Consider the following 15235-nt stretch of genomic DNA (forward strand, 5'->3'; position numbering starts at 1 on the left):
TCACTTTTCTTGTTAATTGAGAAATAAACAAGAAAAATATTTAAAGTGATGAAATTCATGCACTTAAGAGATAAAATGGAACAATTATGAACTTTAAAATTATGTACAACCGTGTTTACTTGAAGCATGACCGTACTTACTTGAAGTATGACCATGCTTCAAGAGGAAGCACCCCCTTGTTGTATGAAGCACACTCATGCTTCTCTTTTGGAGTACCTCTAGTTTGGAAAGCACGTCTTTACTATTGATTGTTCGTGCTTCCCTTTGGTATAAAGAAACACGCCTTTGCTAATGAAGAAACACGCCCTTAGCTATTAAGCATGACCGTGCTTAGTATATTACCTTTTTTTTATACTATAAATAGGGATGTTCATGCTACGTTTTTATCATCCAAATTTTAGTTTTAGTTTCTTATTTTCTCTCTTTCTATTGTTATAGGATTGTGATGTAATTATTCCTTGTTAATACCTAATGATGAATTCAATGAATTATTTTTTGTTAATTGTCATATTATTATAGTATTTTTAATTCTTATCCAGTTAATTGAAAGTACATGATCACACTCTTTTGATTTAACAAAATTCTAAAATAATTGATTATCAAAATATGCATGATCAAACTGATTTTCTTAATTCTCAATTGAATTAATTTATTAATTTGCTTTTGCATAATGTTTATGCTTTATTTTATGAATAAATCTCTTATGATCAATTTGGAATTTTAAAAAAAATAAAGTGCTAATTTTTTTTTATAAAGAATTGTTAACAATTTTAGAAGTAAATTGGCAAAAATATTTTATAATTCATGAAATTCATCTTAGGAGATTAGGTAAAATAAGTCACAATCCTAGAGATTTTAATCTTTGAATCTCAATCTATCTATGTTATGCTTTGATTGTTATTTTCTATGTTTCCTTAATTTAAATTTTAATCCCTTCAAATTGCTAAAAGCAACAACTAAGTTGGTAATTGGTGGAACTTAGTCCTTTGGGTTCAATATCTAAACTCTGTCTATAATTACTACTACGATAAGGTACACTTATCTTTAAACCACATTTTATATGCATTATCTATCTTGACCTTGGGGTTTTTGTGGTTGGAATCTTTTTGTCAATATGCTGATAAATGACCACCATGCACAACTAGAAACTTGATTGACTCTTATCGATGAATCTTTGTTTGACTCTTGATGAATCTTCATCCTAGTGATAGTGGATTTGTTGGCTACCCATTGTGTGGTAATCTTTGTGTTCTTGTACTCTTAGACTAGCTCATACATGTGCACTTGAGCTATAAGTTATTTGTACTACATGTATATATAGAATTAAGAACACAATAACACTCCGTATGCCAATTGTCTTTAGTTGTGAATTAGAGTTTGCTTGTGAAGTGTTATGTTGTGTATTGTAAACATGTGTGAGACATTCCAACTCCTCTATTGATGTATTGTTTGCTTCATTGTTTGGTTTGAACAACCATTTTAGGTGAGGATCAAGTGGATCTTGGTGAATATATTGAAGATGAAGCTTAGGCTTTTTAGTGTTTATTTTTCCTTTGGGTTTTTCTCTAAGACATGTGACATTGGAACATTAAGATTTATGTTATTTAATCATGTTGAATATTTTATTTTTACTTTAAATCATTTGGATTGTAGTTGTTTGACAAAATTTGCAAAGGTCATTTGAAGTGATTGTTATATTTATTCATATTTCTTTATTTTATTAGATTTATTATTAGAAAAGGTTTTAATGTGAACCTTTTATCTTAAGAAAGGAATTAGTTTTTATTTTATTTAATTTTTGTATTTTAGTTTAACATTAGAGAATTATTTTTGGGAGAAAAGGATGTCACATTATTCAATATCAAAAATTAAATTATGAAATAAAACAAAAAATTAATTATTGTACTTTTCATTCTCAAGTATTACAATTAAATGAACTAATATATAATTTTGGTTCTCCAAGTTTTAGTCGAGGGAAATAGGTTTTCAAGTATTATTGCAATTTTCGCTCTTCCATTAATCTTTCGTTAAGTCTAATAATTTTATTAACATTGCATTGATGGTAACATGCCAAATGATGTGGTATTGAGAGATGACAATAATATGATCTCATGGTATTGATATGAAAGTGACATGACAAGATAATGTGACATGTGAAAATAGGTGAAAAATTGTCAAAATGTTTAAACATATGAATAAAACCTTTGATCTTTACCTTTAACAACAAATTGAGGTTAAGGTCGACTAATGTTTGTAGCAGCCTCGGTCGCGACGGGACGGTGAACAATAAATTGAAAAAGAGGAGTCGTTATCAATGTTATTTTTTTTACGGAAAAATATTGGAAAAATTATAAAGTAAAAAAAAAAAGTCTACGAAAACCAAATTTTGGGTTCGGGAGTCGATTACGTGTGAGGAAGGTATTAGCACTTCATAACGTTCGTCCTAAGACGATTACCTTTAATTAATTAAACTAATTATTTATAATTTATAAAATACTTATCTCACTAAAATGATTAAATATATTTTATTTAATTAAATTATTATTGTTATATAAAAAGGAGGATAATATATTTTTTATTTTTTGGCTCGACAAGATTTATTTCTTGCTCCTACGTATCTTCATGTTTAATGAAGAATCACAGTCACGTAGTTCTTTGATAGAAAATATTTGTGTGTTGATATTTTTTAATTAAATTTTATTTTTGTTAAATATAGGATTCTTGAACTGTCTCAGCTCATTCACCCTAAAAATATAAAATTGACTAAGGTGTACACCAAAGTCAATTCAATAAAATTTTAATTATAATTATTACTAGAGATGTTATGATGTTAAAAAATTTATTGATTGGACATTTTTGTTTTTGGAGAAAAAATTTAAAGATAAGCTGTCACAACTTGTACTTTAAATTCAAAGGTTAAAAAGATGTCACATCTAATTAACCATTCCTCCAAATAAAATTTTTAATACAATAATTTTAAATACTTATATTGAATATTGTAACACTATATTTTGATATTTAATCACATTTTGAATTTAAATAAGACTTTAAGATGATAAATAAACTTTTTTAAAATAACAGATATTACTAATAAAAAAATAAAATAAAAATAAATATATAAAAAGAAAGTGAGTTCGATATACTCACTATTTTTCGCTTAAGAAGTGGTAACTTGTTGGTTTCTCCTTCTGAGCTCCCTCTGGTCCAAGGTGGAGATGTATGTGTGTGTGTAGGTGTCTTTGGGAAGGCAAGGGCCGCTATTTATAGACTTTCAGGAGGGACCGGAACGGCCCGTTCTGAATCTAGAACGGCTCGTTCCGGGGTTACAATTTTACTCACAACGGCCAACTTCGGAACGGGCTGTTCCAATTTCGGAACAACCCGTTCTGGGCTAGAATTTAGAGGTGTTTTTGGAGTTTGGAAACAGACCGTTCCGGGCTAGAAATTATAGTTCTTTTTAATAGGTTGGAACGGCCCTTTACAGTTTGGGAACGGGCCATTCCAATTTTTTGGAACAGTCCATTCTGCCTAGAATTTATAAGTCTTTTTGGAAGGTTGGAACGGCCCGTTCCAGTTTGGGAACGGCCGGTTCCAGGCTAAAAATTTTAGGTCTTTTTGGAAGGTTGGAACGGCCCGTTCCGATTTTGGAACTGCCCGTTCCGGACTAGAAATTATAGTTGTTTTTGGAAGGTTGGAACGACCCGTTCCAATTTTGGAACAGCCTGTTCCGGACTACTAAAATCATATAAAATTACTAAATTACCCTCCATAAAATATGAAAAATGAGGTGTTACATTTGGCTTCTATATTTTTGTCTTTTTATTCTTTTTTGAATATACCCTTTTTTTCTATTTTTTTAAACAAAAATTGACATTTCCCGGACGAAATTGGGTTACTACAGTTGCCCCTCTTTACTTAATTTTACTAGATAATATAAACAACTCTTGTTTCCAAATTATCATAGTAAAATATAAGTAAAGAAAACACCAATTTCGTTCCTGAGCTTGAAACATTAAGAAACATGAGCGCGAGGGACACGAAACATTAAAAAAATATGAGCGCGAGAGCTCGAAACATTAAAAGACATGAGCGCGGGGACTCAAAACATTAAAAGAGTGAGCATGAAGGCTCGAAACATTAAACAACATGGGTGCGGGGGCTCAAAACATTAAAAAGGTGAGCGCAGGGCTCAAAACATTAAAAGAGAGTGAGCACAGGGGCTCAAAACATTAAAAAAGTGAGCGCGAGGGCTCGAAAGATTGATAGAGTGAGCATAGAGGCTTGAAAATTAAAAGAATGAGCACGAGACTCAAAAGATTGATAGAGTGAGCATAGAGGTTTGAAAATTAAAAGAGTGAGCACGGGGGCTCGAAAGATTGATATGTGAGCATAAAGGCTTGAAAATTAAAAGAGTGAACATAGAGGCTTGAAAATTAAAAGAGTGGACATAGAAGCTTGAAAATTAAAAGAGTGAACATAGAGGCTTGAAAATTAAAAGAGTGAACATAGAGGCTTGAAAATTAAAAGAGTGAACATAGAGGCTTGAAAATTAAAAGAGTGGACATAGAGGCTTGAAAAGTAAAAGAGTGAGCATAGAGGCTTGAAAATTAATAGAGGCATGAAACATTAAAAGAGTGAGGACGGGGGCTCGAAAGATTGATAGAGGCTTGAAAATTAAAAGAGTGAGCGCGGCAGCTCGAAAGATTGATAGAGGCTTGAAAATTAAAAGAGTGAGCACGGGGCTCGAAAGATTGATAGAGGCTTGAAAATTAAAAGAGTGAGCACAGGGACTCGAAGATTAAAAGAGTGGACATAGAGGCTTGAAAATTAAAAGAGTGGACATAGTGGCTTGAAAATTAAAAGAGTGAACATAGAGGCTTGAAAAGTAAAAGAGTGGTCATAGAGGCTTGAAAAATTAAAAGAGTGGACATAGAGGCTTGAAAATTAAAAGAGTGAACATAGAGGCTTGAAAAGTAAAAGAGTGAACATAGAGGCTTGAAAATTAAAAGAGTGAACATAGAGGCTTGAAAATTAAAAGAGTGGACATAGAGGCTTGAAAATTAAAAGAGTGAGCATAGAGGCTTGAAAATTAATAGAGGCATGAAACATTAAAAGAGTGAGCACGGGGGCTCGAAAGATTGATAGAGGCTTGAAAATTAAAAGAGTGAGCACGGGGGCTCGAAAGATTGATAGAGGATTGAAAATTAAAAGAGTGAGCACAAGGGCTCGAAAGAATGATAGAGGCTTGAAAATTAAAAGAGTGAGCACGGGGGCTCGAAAGATTGATAGAGGCTTGAAAATTAAAAGAGTGAGCACGGAGACTCGAAAGATTGATAGAGACTTGAAAATTAAAAGAGAGAGCACGGGAGCTCGAAAGAATGATAGAGGCTTGAAAATTAAAAGAGTGAGCACGAGGGCTCGAAAGATTGATAGATGCTTGAAAATTAAAAGAGTGAGCACGGGGGCTCGAAAGATTGATAGAGGCTTGAAAATTAAAAACATGGGCGCGGGGACTCGAAAGATTGATAGAGGCTTGAAAATTAAAAGAGTGAGCACGGGGGCTCGAAAGATTGATAACATGGGCGCAGGGACCCAAAATATTAAAAACATGGGCGCGGGGACCCGAAACATAAAAGTGTGAATTTTGATGGAAACAATGTTAATACCAAGTAGATATTAAACTTCATTGAATGTGTTATGCAAGTACATTACTTGATTACATGTGCATGATAAGTACCGAACTTTGGTACAACTATTGTGGATGCTAAGCATGTATTGTACTTGAATGCATGAGTTAGGGATGATCCAAACTTTTGGTGATGCAAATGACAAGTATGCATTGGGCTTGAATAAATGTGTTAAACAAAGTATTAGACATTAATGTGAACAATGTGGGTGTTGGACAAGTATTGGATTTAAATGAATGTACCAAACTATGATGTAATGAATGTCAAACATGTGCCAAACTCAAATGTAGATGATATAGATGTCAGGCAAGCGTGAGACTTTATATGCAAGTGATGAATTTGAATGCATGTATTAGGAAAGTACCAAATTTTGATGCAAATAAAGTGGATGCCAAGTGAGCATCGGACATGAACAAACACTTCAAACATATTAATACAAATGATGTAATGCTTGATTCAGTGTTGAGATGCTTATGAGGTGTCATAGACACATTTCATTTTGTTGTTTTTTTTTTCTTTAGAAAATCATAAAATGATTATTTTCTTTAGAGAAAACAAATCCATGCAAAGCCCTTTTTGTGCCTCAATTATTCATTTTTTATCCTTTTTCTAATCCATGAAATCCTGTTATTTTTTTCTTTGTCAATCATTGAAAAATGATCTCACAATTTATCCTTTCAAACTTATCCCAGTAGAATCAAGTGAGACTCATTTGGCCTAACTTATCAATTGAACGATTACCATCTTGTCATTTCTTTTGAAACATCATTTAACCAACATGCATAACAATGATAAATGATTTTTTTTGGAAGACTATTCAAAAAGAATATTTGAACGTGACTTTATTTTGATGTAGAGAAAATAGAGCAAACTACACCAAGATATGACAAGAATTGAGAACCTGATGGAAACAAGAGATTGAGCAATTGCCCCAGTTTGATGTCAAATTAATGGAGTGAAAAGTGGAAGAATTTAGACTAACTTGGACTTTGAACAAGTGAGACAAATGATTTACATCACTTTAGACTCGAGTGGATAGAATCAAACAGTGACACATATGGGAAGGATAACCCGTATTTAGAATGATGGAATATGGATGATACAGACATTGACTTGATTAAACTTGAGACACATGGATTATATGATTAGAATGAAAATGTGATGATAGTTGAGAACTTGTCCCAGTATAAAAAGAGTACTTTGAGTTGCCCCAATTTATGAAGAAATAGGGAACAAAGTTGGATTAGAAAATTATTCCAATCAAAGGCTAAGGTGATGAAATGACAATGAGATCTTTTGCCTCAGTGTGAAGTGGTTGTTCCAATTTAGTCTTGAGAGGTAGAGTAGGAGACAATGATGAATGTGATTGCTTTGTTTTCTGATTCAAGGAAATAACATTGATGTATGAATTGATGGAAGAATGAGACATAAAACAAATGTCTCATTTAATTGGGTAAGGGGATCAAAGTAAGGCATGACTTGTATTTTTCCCAATCTATCCTTTTGAATGATTCTCATAATTATTGAGCATAGTAATCAATGAATATTGATAAATAGAAGATTTTGCACTGGATGTTTGTTTCTCTTCATGATATAATGGATGTGCAAGTCTTATGAGCATTTGTATTTTTTTTGAGCAATCGTGTTAACAATGATAGATGAGTTCAATTGTTTTGTCTTAAGACTAAACTTTTAAAAAAAAGCAACCAATTTTTGATCTGTATGGACTTTATCGGGTTGTAACATTGGTCGGTGAGATGGATACAAAGGCCCAAATGTGTGTTTGAAGGTTATTTGAAACAAGAATTTTTTCTATAGTGTTGGCTTGAATGTTTTATTCGATTTCTTTTCCTCGCCCCTCTTTTTTTCACCCTGACTTTTGTCTAGGTTTTTCTTTTGGAATTTGCAGCCTACCAGGTTGCTCTAACTTTTGCCTAGGCCGCCTTTTTGAGGTTTTCAGCCTAGCGAGCTCTTGTTTTTTTTTTTTTTTTTATTTGTTTTCATTTTTTTTAGACCTTAACTTTTGCCTAGACTACTCTTTTCGAGTTTTCAGCCTAGCAGGTCGCTCTAAATTTTGCCTAAACTGCCTTTTCAGGTTTTCAGCCTAGCGAGCTTTTTATTTTTGTTATTATTTTGCATAGAATTTCTTGACTGCATCAAAGTTTATTGGGTTCAATAGATCTTCCCGTCCACTTCCCTCTATGATCTTTTTGAGGTGGTAAGATCTTTTTCAATACCAAATCTCTTTCTTGAAACTCTTGTGAGCGGACCTTTTTGGCAAAAGCTCTGTTGATCCTTTTTTTATATAATTGACCATGACACAAGGCATTCAATCTCTTCTCTTCAATTAGGTTCAACTGATCATAGCGAGCCTGAACCCATTATGCTTCCTCAAGTTTGGTTTCGGCCAATACTCTTAGAGAAGGTATCTTAACCTCAATGGGAATGACTGCTTCCATACCATAAACCAGAGAATACGGAGTTGCCCCAGTAGAAGTGCAAACAAAAATGCGATATCCATGTAGAGCAAAAAAGAGCATTTCATGCTAATCCCTGTAGGCGACCACTATCTTTTGAATAATCTTCTTTATATTCTTGCTTGCTGGTTCTACTGCCTCATTCATCTTAGGACGATATGGTGAAGAATTATGGTGTTGAATTTTGAAATTATCACACAACTCTTTCATCATCTTGTTGTTCAGGTTGGTTCCATTGTCAATAATGATGTGGCTCGGTAGACCATATCGACAAATTAGATCTCTTTTGATGAATCTGACTACCACATTTCTTGTCACGCTGGCATAAGAAGCTGCTTCGACCCATTTAGTGAAGTAGTCAATAGCTACGATGATGAAACGATTCCCATTTGATGCCTTTGGTTCATTTCTCTTCTTTTCCTTTTTCATTGTTTAGATGGTATCATGAACAAGCTGAATTAAATGTGAACACTGTGTTGCCTCTGTTTTGAGGGTAATTGAAGAAAATTTTCACTTTTAGGCTCAAATTTGGGTGGCAAGTGATATATATATTTGGAGACAGAGAAACATGATCATACATCATTTCAAATCTCGATTGCTTATTTTTGAAAGGTTAATCCTAAGACAAAACTTAATGGACTCCATGTTACTCCTTTTCTTTTTTTATTTTTTGTTTGTCCTAACTTTTGCTTAGACCGCCCTTTTGGGTTTTCAGTCTAACGGACTTTACATTTTTTCATTTTTTTTTGCTCATAAGACTTGTCTCCATTAAATGTGGTAGTTGGTTGGACAAATACTCATAAAATGATAAATTTGCCCCGATGAGAAATCTTCAAATTTCTATTGTCAAATTTGCTAATTGAGAATCATCCAACAGACTTGACTTTTGAGGACAAACTCTTTATTTTTTTGGAAGAATAATGAGGAAACTATGAGATGTAATGAGACAAAGACAATGTATGACAATGAAGATAACAACACAACTTGTTATGCATGTTAATGAAATAAATACTTCAAAAGGCTAACAATGGTTTTAAAATCATGTCAATTGACAAGTTAAATTGTAAGAGAGCTCATCTTCTCGGTTGAGAATTAAATGTAACTGAGAACAATAATTTCATGTTATTCCCCATTTGTCTTTGTTTCTTGTTTTTTTCTTTTTCTTTTGAGACATTGCATAAATTTGTTGCTTGGCATCCTTTTTAAAAGAAAATAATCAAATTATATATTTTTTTTAATGACATGAATGGGCAATCAATTAGACCTTTATTTTACTATGAAATGCATGTATAAAAGAAAAATGTTGGAATGAAGAATTTGAAATGATTTTTTTTTATTTTTTTTTAGAGAAACAAATGCATTTGATTCGCAATGATAAAGTGAGAATGAATGCAATTATGGAGAATGACAAGAAAAGACGATGATATGCCTAATGAATATACCTGACATGATTACTTAATCTAAATAATGCTTATGCGTGAATGTCATGAAAAATTATGAAAATATTGAATGTTATGAGATACATTTTAGACTAAATGCTCAAATGGAATAATGATCTTACTTTGAATTATGCAAGAGAGAACTTTATTCATTTTTTTTAAGAAACAAGTGTCAATGATGATAACAATTGCAATCTTTTAAAGTTGTATGAATGATTTCATAGAATATTATTTTTTATGCAAAGATGTAAAATGCATATCATGAATGAATTATGAAATGTAGATGAATGCATGCATGCATGAATTAATAGTTTTTTGTGATGAGTGGTATATTGAAGGAGCGTGAGATATGATAAAAGTTAAAAGATAAATGTATGATGTGTATTATGAAATGGAATAAAATTTTCTTTTTTTTTTTTGCGTCATTCGAACGTAGAGATAGAATATTGCTCCTGTGATACTTAATAAGGGTACCCTTAAGTTGAAAACTCTATGGACTACTAATATGTGTTCCTCTCAAAAGGGTAGAACTATAGTTCTAAAACAGGTTCCTAGAGCCAATAACCCTTCTTAGGATATTAGTCACAATAATAGGTAAACTATTAGAGGTGATAATACCCTTGAAAGGATCAAACTCTAGGTGAGGCCTTCATAATAACCAAACAAGATGTTCATCAAGAAGGTTACTACTACTCAACCTCTTACTATCTTAAGTTGCACTCAAGTCCGGGCATAGGACCCCACTCATAAACGTGTGTGAAATTGCGCAAGTGAAGTGTGTGAAGGGAGCAACTTTATACTATTCAATCTACAAAACATAGCACATATGATACAAAAAATAAAATTCTTATACCCTAAAGTTCAAATTACACAACACATATTTATATAATTCATGCATATAAGACAAACAACAAATAAGGAACTTAAACAAAAAATAAAATAAAATAAAAGTGAGATAAACATTTTAAAAAATTATTAATTAGTTTAACTAATTATTATAGGCTTGACTCTCAAAAATAGTCCCCAGTGGAGTCGCCATCTGTAGCAACCTCGGTCGCGACGGGACGGCAAAAAATAAATTGAAAAAGAGGAGTCGCCACCAATGTTATTTTTTTTACGGAAAAACATTGGAAAAACCATAAAGTAAAAAAAAAGTCTACGAAAACCAAATTTTGGGTTCGGGAGTCGATTACGTGTGAGGAAGGTATTAGCACCTCACAACGTTCGTCCTAAGACGATTACCTTTAATTAATTAAACTAATTATTTATAATTTATAAAATACTTATCTCACTAAAATGATTAAATATATTTTATTTAATTAAATTATTATTGTTATATAAAAAGGAGGATAATATCTTTTTTATTTTTTTGGCTCGACAAGATTTATTTCTTGCTCCTACGTATCTTCATGTGTAATGAAGAATCAGAGTCACGTAGTTCTTTGATAGAAAATATTTGTGTGTTGATATTTTTTAATTAAATTTTATTTTTGTTAAATATAGGATTCTTAAACTGTCTCAGCTCATTCACCCTAAAAATATAAAATTGACTAAGGTGTACACCAAAGTCAATTCAATAAAATTTTAATTATAATTATTACTAGAGATGTTATGATGTTAAAAAATTTATTGATTGGACATTTTTGTTTTTGGAGAAAAAATTTAAAGATAAGCTGTCACAACTTGTACTTTAAATTCAAAGGTTAAAAAGATGTCACATCTAATTAACCATTCCTCCAAATAAAATTTTTAATACAATAATTTTAAATACTTATATTGAATATTGTAACACTATATTTTGATATTTAATCACATTTTGAATTTAAATAAGACTTTAAGATGATAAATAAACTTTTTTAAAATAACAGATATTACTAATAAAAAAATAAAATAAAAATAAATATATAAAAAGAAAGTGAGTTCGATATACTCACTATTTTTCGCTTAAGAAGTGGTAACTTGTTGGTTTCTCCTTCTGAGCTCCCTCTGGTCCAAGGTGGAGATGTATGTGTATGTGTGTAGGTGTCATTGGGAAGGCAAGGGCCACTATTTATAGACTTTCAGGAGGGAGCAGAACGGCCCGTTCTGAATCTGGAACGGCCCGTTCCGGGGTTACAATTTTACTCACAACGGCCAACTTCGGAACGGGCTGTTCCAATTTCGGAACGGCCCATTCTGGGCTAGAATTTAGAGGTGTTTTTGGAGTTTGGAAACGGCCCGTTCCGGGCTAGAAATTATAGTTCTTTTTAATAGGTTGGAACGGTCCGTTCCGGGCTAAAAATTTTAGGTCTTTTTGGAAGGTTGGAACGGCCCGTTCCGGACTAGAAATTATAGTTGTTTTTGGAAGGTTGGAACGACCCGTTCCAATTTTGGAACAGCCCGTTCCGGACTAGAAATTATAGTTGTTTTTGGAAGGTTGGAACGACCCATTCCAGTTTTGGAACAGCCCGTTCCGAACTACTAAAATCATATAAAATTACTAAATTACCCTCCATAAAAATATAAAAAATAAGGTGTTACATTTGGCTTCTATATTTTTGTCTTTTTATTCTTTTTTGAATATACCTTTTTTTTCTATTTTTTTAAACAAAAATTGACATTTCCCGGACGAAATTGGGTGACTACAATGTTACATGTGATTTATGGAGGATCATAAAATTTGACTATGGATTGATTTAATTTGTAGATCATTACAATGCCCTTTCCTTATCGTATTATTGTCAATGCTCTGTATTTTGTCACCTGATTGCATTTTGCATTATTGCTACCCTGTCATTGTTGCTTTGCTTGCCATTGAGTTCTGTTGTTATTCTACCCACCTTTGAACTTTTTTTTACTTCATTTTTGCTTTGCTCTGCCATTGTTCTATGCTTAATTGCGTCATACTTGGTTCACTACAAGAAAAATGTAAATTTTTGACAAATATAATCTGTCGGTAAAAAGGGATATCCTTTAGAAAGAGAGAACTTTCGACGGATGCAAATCTGTTGAAAAAGGGACGTTGAAAAAAAATCTATTGGAAACAATTTTATTCGCTGAAAATTTTAACGAATGATTCAATGGTAAATATCTATCGATAATCACTGGTGGATATATTTGTTAAATTATAGACATATATTGTATCAAAAATTTTGTCGGTATTGTTTGACCTTTCAAGGACTCTATTCCACGATGCTTCACATGATGACACTTCTCGTAACTTCTTGACCCTATGTGGGTAACCCTTTTTGAAGCACGCTTAACTGTGGATTTCTAATGATATAAGTTACTGAAAAGTAGATGCATCTTGTTAATATAAGTAGTACAAATTAATTCCTTAAGTCATTCTCAACTATACAATCTCATACTTGTACAATCTTTGGATCTCTCTCATTCTGATGTGTCCGGACTGTTATAAAAATATAAAAATATATATAATAATTATATTATATTTAATTATATTAACCAATAATAATAATATATTTAATTAATTATTACTTGTATATATACTTACTTTTATAATTAACAATCTACTTATTTCCATTTAATATTAATATTATGATATAATTTAAATTATTTATTATAAATTTAAAAAGTTTAAATAATAATTTATATATTTTAAATTATAATTTGTAATGATAATATAATTTATAACATTATAAATATTTATTTATTACATATTACAACTTATTTATATATAAATACGTATAATGTGTAATATACAAATTAAAATATTAGTTGAATAATAATGAATAAAATTTTGAATTTATTTGAATATTAAGGTTAAAATAATTTATGTTATCTTCTATATGCGATTAATTTGATCATTATTTTATTTTTTAACCTGAATATAAATTAAAGAACCTATATATTAAATGTGAAGAAGATTATGTTGAGGGATTTTTTTTAATCTAATTCAATTCTTTTATTTATCATGTTTATTTATAAATTAAATTTTAAAGTTTTAAATAAATTATTAATTAACTTAATATATTTATTTATCTTAAATTTAAGATATAAAATTAAAAAAAAATGTATTTATCGTTGTTTTATTTTTTAATTAATTATCAACCATTAATAAAATACTAATTTAAAATCTTATATAATTATATTATAATATTTTCATATCAAATTTAAAATCAGATATTAGTTATACAAAATATCAAGATTATACAATAAATTGTTAATAAGATTCTAATTAAATAGTTTAAAATAATTAATTTTTTAAATATATTTTTATCAAATAATTTATTATAGAGCTAATCAGTTTTTCTCAATATTAATTATTAGTAAAATTTAAGAACTTTTAATTTAACGGTTGGATCAATGAAATTCAATATACACCATGAGTTATTGAGCGGATTAACTTTACCGAGAGTTACTTTATGAGTCATTTAATTCTTCCTCCTTTTCTCTCTCTCTCTTTATATATATATAATTTACTAGTCTTTTTTATGTAAAAATTTATTAGAATATATATATATATATATATTTAAAATTTTATTGATCTTTTTAGTATATGATTGTCAATTTTAATAATTTTTATTGTTACTGAACGGAATATTAATTAAACAATTCCGATGGATGCAATTTCTAATATATAGAATATTAAACATTTTCATCATATCAAATTTTGGATAGAATATTAACCATTTCCAATGGATATTTCATAAAAAATCTCTTGTCATAAACCATAAAATTTTTGACAAACCATTATCCATCGATAACATTCCGTCGAAAAATTTTGACTTAAGTATTTGTCAAAAAATTTCGTCAAATTTTTTTACATTTTTAACAAATATCACTACTAGAAAAGTGTCATTTTTTTGGTAAATTTTCCTGTAAAAAAATATTCGCAGAAAGTTTTTGTGAAATTTCCTGCAAAAAAATATTCGCAGAAGTTTTTTTGCCAATTTTCCTGCAAAAAATAATTTACAGATATTTCTTACAAATTTTGCTACAATTTTAATAATCATGGGAAAAAAATTTTCATGGTAAAAATTTGCAGAAAATATTGTAAGAATTTTATTTTTTTTCTTGCAGATTTTCTTGCAAAAATAAATTCGCAAGTAATGTTTATTAAATGGTAGAAAAATTTTGCAGGTAACTTTTCCTGCGAATTTTTCTGCAAATTTTAATTCGCAGGAAAAATAAAAAAATATTTAAATTCATAAGTTTAATATTTTAAAAAATCTACAAGTCCCACATCGATTGAAAATAAAACAATTAAAGAGTATATAAGTTGGGGCAACACTTACCTTACAAGTTGAATTGTATGGTTGTGTTAGGCTTATAATCTACAATCTTAGAATTTAAAAGATTATGTATGAGGCATGAAAATAAAAGATTATGTATGAGGCATGAAAATAAAAGATTATGAATTCTTAAAATATATAATTTAATTTTTTTGAAATTTTTTCGTAAAAAATATTCCTGCAGAATTTCTTGCGAAAAAATTTGCAGGAAAATTTCCTGCAAATTTTTTTTTGCAGGAAACTTTCCTGCGAATTTTAAAATTCACAAAAATATATTATCCACGAAGATATTACCTGCAAATAAAATTTTGCAGAAAAATTTGTAGAAACAACGTTTCCTACAAATTTTTATGAAAAATTCGCAGGAAAAGTCGCATGTAATTAGAGAAATTCTAGTA

Source organism: Cajanus cajan, chromosome 10, assembly GCF_000230855.2.
Source record: "Cajanus cajan strain Asha chromosome 10, NIPB_CcT2T_4, whole genome shotgun sequence".
Classification (NCBI taxonomy): Eukaryota; Viridiplantae; Streptophyta; class Magnoliopsida; order Fabales; family Fabaceae; genus Cajanus; species Cajanus cajan.